The following is a 7,668-nucleotide window of genomic DNA, read 5'->3' as shown; positions in this document are numbered from 1 at the left end:
AATCAAATATTTTTCAAAATATCTTTTCCATCATATCTTTTTATCTTTTTCAAAAAATTTGATTTCAAAATATCTTTTCTAACTTCTTATCTTTTCAAAATTAAATTTCAAATCTTTTTCAACTAACTAGTTGACTTTTTGTTTGTTTTAACTATATCTTATCTTTTTTCAAAACCACTTAACTAATTTTAGCTCTCTAATTTTCGAAAATTACCTCCCTATTTCTCAAAATTCTTTTAATTAACTAATTGTTTTAAATTTTAATTTTAATTTTATTTCTTCCTTTAATTTTCGAAAATCACTAACTTATTTTTCAAAATTAATTTTCGAATTCTCTCCCTCTCATCTTCTTCTATTTATTTATTTATTTACTAACACTTCTCTTTATCTCAAGAATCTGAACCTATCTTCACCCTTGTGTTTGGATTCTTAACTTTTCCTTCTTCTATTCCCTTCTTCTTTTACTAACATAAAGGAATCTCTCTACTGTGGTAAAGAGGATCCCTATTATTATTTTCTATTCCCTTCTTTTTCATATGAGCAGGAGCAAGGATAAGAATATTCTTGTTGAAGTAGATCCTGAACTTAAAAGGACTCTGAAGAGGAAACTAAGAGAAGCTAAATTACAACAATTCAGAGACAACCTTACAGAAATTTTTGAAAAAGAAGAGGAGATGGCAGCCAAAAATAATAATGCAAGGAGGATGCATGGTGATTATACTACACCTACTTCCAAGTTTGATGGAAGAAGCATCTCAATCCCTGCTATTGGAGCAAATAACTTTGAGCTGAAACCTCAACTAGTTGCTCTACTGCAACAGAATTGCAAGTTCCATGGACTTCCATCAGAAGATCCCTACCAGTTTTTAACTGAGTTCTTGCAAATCTGTGAGACTATTAAGACTAATGGAGTAGATCCTGAAGTCTATAGGCTCATGTTTTTCCCCTTTGCTGTAAGAGACAGAGCTAGAATATGGTTGGATTCACAACCTAAAGATAGCCTGGACTCATAGGATAAGCTGGTCGCGGCCTTCTTGGCTAAGTTCTTTCCTCCTCAAAAGCTAAGCAAGCTTAGAGTGGATGTTCAGACCTTCAAACAAAAAGATGGTGAATCCCTCTATGAAGCTTGGGAAAGATACAAGCAGATGACCAAAAGGTGTCCTTCTGACATGCTTTCTGAATGGACCATTTTGGATATATTCTATTATGGTATATCTGAATTCTCTAAGATGTCACTGGACCATTCTATAGGTGGATCCATTCACCTAAAGAAAACGCCTGCAGAAGCTCAAGAACATATTGACATGGTTGCAAATAACCAATTCATGTACACTTTTGAGAGGAATTATGTGAATAATAGGACACTTCAGAGGAAGGGAGTTCTTGAAATTGATGCTCTGAATGACATATTGGCTCAGAATAAAATGTTGACTCAGCAAGTCAACATGATTTCTCAAAGTCTGAATGGATAGCAAAATACATCCAATAATACTAAAGAGGCATCTTCTGAAGAAGAAGCTTATGATCCTGAGAACCCTGCAATAGCAGAGGTAAATTATATGGGTGAACCTTATGGAAACACCTATAATTCATCATGGAGAAATCATCCAAATTTCTCATAGAAGGATCAACAAAAGCCTCAACAAGGCTTTAATAATAGTGGAAGAAATAGGCTCAGCAATAGCAAACCTTATCCCTCATCTTCTCAGTAACAGACAGAGAATTCTAAGCAGAGCACCTCTAACTTAGCAAACTTAGTCTCTGATCTGTGTAAGGCCACTTTAAGTTTCATGAGTGAAACAAGGTCCTCTATTAGAAATCTGGAGGCACAAGTGGGCCAGCTGAGTAAGAAAATCACTGAAACTCCTCCTAGTACTCTCCGAAGCAACACTGAAGAGAATCCAAAAAGAGAGTGCAAGGCCATTGATATAATCAACATGGCTGAACCTAGAGAGGAAGGAGAGGAAGTGAATCCCAATGAGGAAGACCTCATGGGATGTCTCTCAAGCAAGAAGGAGTTCCCTATTGAGGACCTAAAGGAATCTGAGGCTCATATAGAGACCATAGAGATTCCATTAAACCTCCTTCTGCCATTCATGAGCTCTGAAAACTATTCTTCTTCTGAAAAGGATAAAGATGTAACTGGAGAGCAAGTTGCTCAATATCTAGGAGCCATCATGAAGCTGAATGCCAAATTGTTTGGTAATGAGACTTGGGAAGGTGAACCTTCCTTGCTCATTAATGAACTAGATACTTGGATTCAGCAAACTTTACCTCAAAAGAGACAAGATCCTGGCAAATTCTTAATACCCTGTACCATAGGCACCATGACCTTTGAGAAGGCTCTGTGTGACCTAGGGTCAGGCATAAATCTTATGCCACTCTTTGTAATAGAGAAGTTGGGGATCATTGAGGTACAGCCTGCCATATTCTCATTGCAAATGGTAGACAAGTCAGTAAAACAAGCTTATGGATTGGTAGAGGACGTGTTGGTAAAGGTTGAAGGCCTTTACATCCCTGCTGATTTCATAATCTTAGACACTAGGAAGGAGGAGGATTAATAAATCATCCTTGGAAGACCTTTCCTAGCTACAGCAGGAGCTGTGATAGATGTTAACAGAGGAGAATTAGTCCTTTAAGTGAATGGGGACTACCTCGTGTTTAAAACCCAAGGGTGTTCTTCTGCAACCATGGAGAGGAAGCATGAAAAGCTTCTCTCATTGCAGAGTCAAACAAAGCCCCCACAATCAAACTCTAAGTTTGGTGTTGGGAGGCCACAGCCAAACTCTAAGTTTGGAGTTGAATTCCCACATTCAAACTCTAAGTTTGGTGTTGGGAGTCTACATCATTGACCTGATCACATTTGAGGCTCCATAAGAGCCTACTATTAAGCTAGTGACATTAAAGAAGCGCTTATTAGGAGGCAACCCAATTTTATTTATCTTATTTTATTTTTATTTCATTTCTTCTTTATGTTTTATTAGGTTCATGATCATGTGGAGTCACAAAATAAATACCAAAATTAAAAATAGAATAAAAAACACCAAAAGAAAAAGCACACCCTAGAAGAAGAGCTTACTGGTGTTTAAACGCCAGTAAGGAGCATCTGGCTGGCGTTCAACACCAGAACAAAGCAAGGATCTAGCATTGAGCACTAGAAACAAGCAGCATCCTGGCGTTTAAATGCCAGGAATACACCATGAGGAAAGCTGGCGCTGAACGCCAGAAACAAGCATGGAACTGGTGTTCAACGCCAGAAACATACTGCAAATGGGCATTGAACACCCAAAACAAGCATAAAGCTGGCGTTCAATGCCAGACACAAGCATCAATCTGGTGTTAAATGCCAGGATTATATGCAGAGGGCATTTTACACGCCTCATTGGTTTAGGGATGTAAATCCTTGACACCTCAGGATCTGTGGATCCCACAGGATCCCCACCTACCTCAACTCACCTTCTCTCTTCTTCAGCAATCACCTCAATCTCTCTTCTCCATCACTTCTTCACCACTCACAGCCATCCATCCTTTCCCACCCAATCCCACCCATATGGCCGAAACATACCCATCTCTCCCTCTCCTCCATATCTTCTTCTTCTTCCATTCTTTCTTCTTTTGCTCGAGGACGAGCAACATTCTAAGTTTGGTGTTGTAAAAGCATAGCCTTTTGTTTTTCCATAACCATTTGTGGCACCTAAGGCCAGAGAAACCCCAAGAAAGAGGAAAGGGAAGGCAATTGCTTCACCCCTCTTAAATGAAAAATATTTTTAATTCAAAAGAACAAGAAGTACATGAATTTTGAAATTGTCCGTGAAATTAATTTAATTATATTGATGTGGTGACAACACATTTTGTTTTCTAAATGAATGCTTGAACAGTGCATATTTTTGATCTTGTTGTTTATGAATGTTAAAATTGTTGGCTCCTGAAAGGATGATGAATAAAGAGAAATGTTACTGATAATCTGAAAAATCATAAATTTAATTCTTGAAGCAAGAAAAAGCAGTGAATAGCAAAAGCTTGCGAAAAAAATTTGGCGAAAAAAATATAAAGAAAAAGAGAAAGCAAGCAGAAAAAGTCAATAGCCCTTAAAACCAAAAGGCAAGTGTAAAAAGGATCCAAGGCTTTGAACATCAATGATAGGAGGGCCCAAGGAAATAAATCCAGGCCTAAGCGGCTAAATCAAGCTGTCCCTAAACATGTGCTTGTGGCATGCAGGTCCAAGTGAAAAGCTTGAGACTGAGTGGTTAAAGTCGTGATCCAAAGCAAAAAGAGTGTGCTTAAGAGCTCTGGACACCTCTAACAAGGGACTTTAGCAAAGCTGAGTCACAATCTGAAAAGGTTCACCCAGTCATGTGTTTGTGGCATTTATGTATCCGGTGGTAATACTGGAAAACAAAATGCTTAGGGCCACGGCCAAGACTCATAAAAGTAGTTGTGTTCAAGAATCAACATATTTAACTAGGAAAATCAATAACACTATCTGAAATTCTAAGTTCCTATAGATGCCAATCATTCTAAACTTCAAAGGATAAAGTGTGATGCCAAAACTGTTCAGAAACAAAAAGATACAAGTCCCGCTCATCTAATTAGAACTAATATTCATTGATATTTTGAGATTTATAGTATATTCTCTTCTTTTAATCCTATTTGATTTTTAGTTGCTTGGGGACAAGCAACAATTTAAGTTTGGTGTTGTGATGGGCGGATAATTTATACGCTTTTTGGCATTGTTTTCAGGTAGTTTTTAGTAGGATCTAATTATTTTTAGGGATGTTTTCATTAGTTTTTATGTAAAATTCACATTTCTGGACTTTACTATGAGTTTGTGTGTTTTTCTATGATTTCAAGTATTTTTTGGCTGAAATTGAGGGACCTGAGCAAAACTCTGATAAGGAGGCTGACAACGGACTACTGATGCTGTTGGATTCTGACCTCCCTGCACTCGAAATGGATTTTCCGGGGCTACATAACTCCAAATTCAGCGCTCTCAACCGCGTTGGAAAGTAGACATCCAGAGCTTTCTAGCAATATATAATAGTCCATACTTTATTCGAGATTAGATGACGCAAACTGGCGCTCAACGCCAGTTTCATGCTGCATTATGGAGTCAAACGCCAGAAACACGTTATGAACCAGAGTTGAACGCCAAAAATACGTTACAACTTGGCGTTCAACTCCAAAAGAAGCCTCTGCACGTCTAAAGCTCAAGCTCAGCCAAAGCACACACCAAGTGGGCCCTGGAAGTGGATTTTTGCATCAATTACTTACTTTTGTAAACCCTAGTAGCTAGTCTAGTATAAATAGAACCTTTTACTATTGTACTAAGGGGTCCTTCTCCCTATTTTCGAATTCATATCACATTTTGGGGGCTGGCCATTCGGCCAAGCCTGGACCACCATCACTTATGTATTTTCAACGGTGGAGTTTCTGCACATCATAGATTAAGGGTGTGGAGCTCTGTTGTACCTCGAGTTTTAATGCAATTACTACTATTTTCTATTCAATTCAGTTTATTCCTGTTCTAAGATATTTGTTGCACTTCACCATGATGAATGTGATGATCCGTGACACTCATCATCATTCTCACCTATGAACGCGTGACTGACAACCACTTCCGTTCTACCTTAGACCGAACGCATATCTCTTAGATTTCATAATCAGAATCTTTATGGTATAAGCTAGAATTGATGGCGGCATTCATGAGAATCCGAAAAGTCTAAACATTGTCTGTGGTATTCCGAGTAGGATTCAGGGATTGAATGACTGTGATGAGCTTCAAACTTGTTATTGTTGGGCGTGATGACAAACACAAAAGAATCAATGGATTCTATTCCGACATGATCGAGAACCGATAGATGATTAGCCGTGCCGTGATAGAGCATTTGGACCATTTTCACTGAGAGGATGGGATGTAGCCGTTGACAACGGTGATGCCCTGCACACAGCTTGCCATGGAAAGGAGTAAGAAGGATTGAAGGAAGGCAGTAGGAAAGCAGAGATCCAACAGGGACAAAGCATCTCCATACACTTTTTTGAAATTCTCACCAATGATTTACATAAGTATTTCTATCTTTATTTTCTATTTATTTATTATTATTATTCGAAAACTCCATAACCATTTATTATCCACCTAACTGAGATTTACAAGATGACCATAGCTTGCTTCATACCAACAATCTCCGTGGGATCGACCCTTAGTCACGTAAGGTTTATTACTTGGACGACCCAGTGCACTTGCTGGTTAGTTGTGCGAAGTTGTGAAGTTATGTTTGGACCATGGTATCATGCACCATGTTTTTGGTTCCATTACCAGGGAGAGAACGAACATGAATGCCATTATCAGAAATCACAATTTTGCCTACCAAGCACCCAGGTATAACTCATACTCTGATTCTACACAATACCTGCTTAATACCCTTGCTAACTTAAGCATCGGAGTCCCTTGCAGGTACCCCCCACCCTCCGGGGACGAAGGAATCAGCACCGCCACCAAGCCCAACAAGTCGGACACAGCAACTCTGACCATTATAGAAGATCTCATCCGAGATTGACCTATAGTTTCAGGTAACCCTCGGAACATTGGCGCCGTTGCCGGGGACCCTGGAAGTCATCCCATTACCATGGCGGACGACCATGACAATGACCACACCTCAGATCTAGAGGAAAGAACACTGCATAAAAACACAAACACCACACCAAAAGATACTACCAAATCAACAACAAGAAGAACTCCCCAAACGAGGGAGCCCTGGATGCATTTCAAGACCGATTAAAACAACTTGAAGAAGAAGCCCTACGTCAACGAGAGGCCGAGAAAGACCTAGAAAGGCAAATAAGGCGATGCCGGGAATTGGAGAACAAACTCCTAAAACTTGAAGCCGATGTCAAGACTAAAGCCAGCCGATCCACTCCCGAAGATAGCTTCCGCAAGGAGTAAGACCCATTCACCAAAGAGATCATGAAGACGAAAATCCCAAAGGACTTTAAACTCCCAAACATGACCTTATACGACGGCACCACAGATCCCGGCCATCATCTCAGTAATTTCAGAAGCAGAATGTATCTCACCGACGCCTCAAATGCAGTTTGTTGCAGAGCCTTTCCAACTACTTTAACAAAAACAGCAATTAGGTGGTTCGACAACCTCCCTCCTAAGTCCATCTCAAGTTTCGATGATATGGCTAAGAAATTCGTAGCCAGATTCTCTATCCAAAAGGACTAAGCTAAACATGCTCCGAGCTTACTGGGAATCAGACAAGGAGAACGGAAAACCCTGCGTAACTACATGGAAAGATTCAACAAGACATGCATGGACATACAGAACCTGCCAACAGAAGCCGCTATTATGGGCCTCATTAATGGCTCACGAGAAGGGCCCTTTAGTCAATTTATATCAAAGAAATACACCACATATCTGAACAAGGTGCAGGAACGAGCGAAAAAGTACATCAACATGGAGGAAAACTCCCGATTAGGAGAGACCTTGAAGGCCGGATTCATCCTTCGGGATAAAGACAAAGATTCCAGAAAGAAGGAAGAACGACATGGAGAGAAAATAAAAAAATACCACAATTACACCCCCCTTTGGGTATCTCTTGTGGATGTATACAGAGAGGTTTGCAACACGGAAAAAATACCACCAGCTCGGCCACTGAAAGGCAAAAA

At 39.6% G+C, this 7,668-nt stretch overlaps 1 non-coding gene across 1 annotated transcript; it reads right to left on the bottom strand.

The window, feature by feature from the left end:
- Nucleotides 1–1,067: 1,067 nt before the first annotated feature.
- Nucleotides 1,068–1,175, bottom strand: LOC127740376 (small nucleolar RNA R71). Its single transcript, XR_008001053.1, has one exon. It is a non-coding gene; the product is annotated as a small nucleolar RNA R71 (small nucleolar RNA).
- Between the last annotated feature and the right edge of the window lie 6,493 nt (nt 1,176–7,668).

Source organism: Arachis duranensis, chromosome 6 (assembly GCF_000817695.3).
Source record: "Arachis duranensis cultivar V14167 chromosome 6, aradu.V14167.gnm2.J7QH, whole genome shotgun sequence".
Lineage (NCBI taxonomy): Eukaryota > Viridiplantae > Streptophyta > Magnoliopsida > Fabales > Fabaceae > Arachis > Arachis duranensis.
This window is presented reverse-complemented; position numbering and strand designations above follow the sequence as displayed.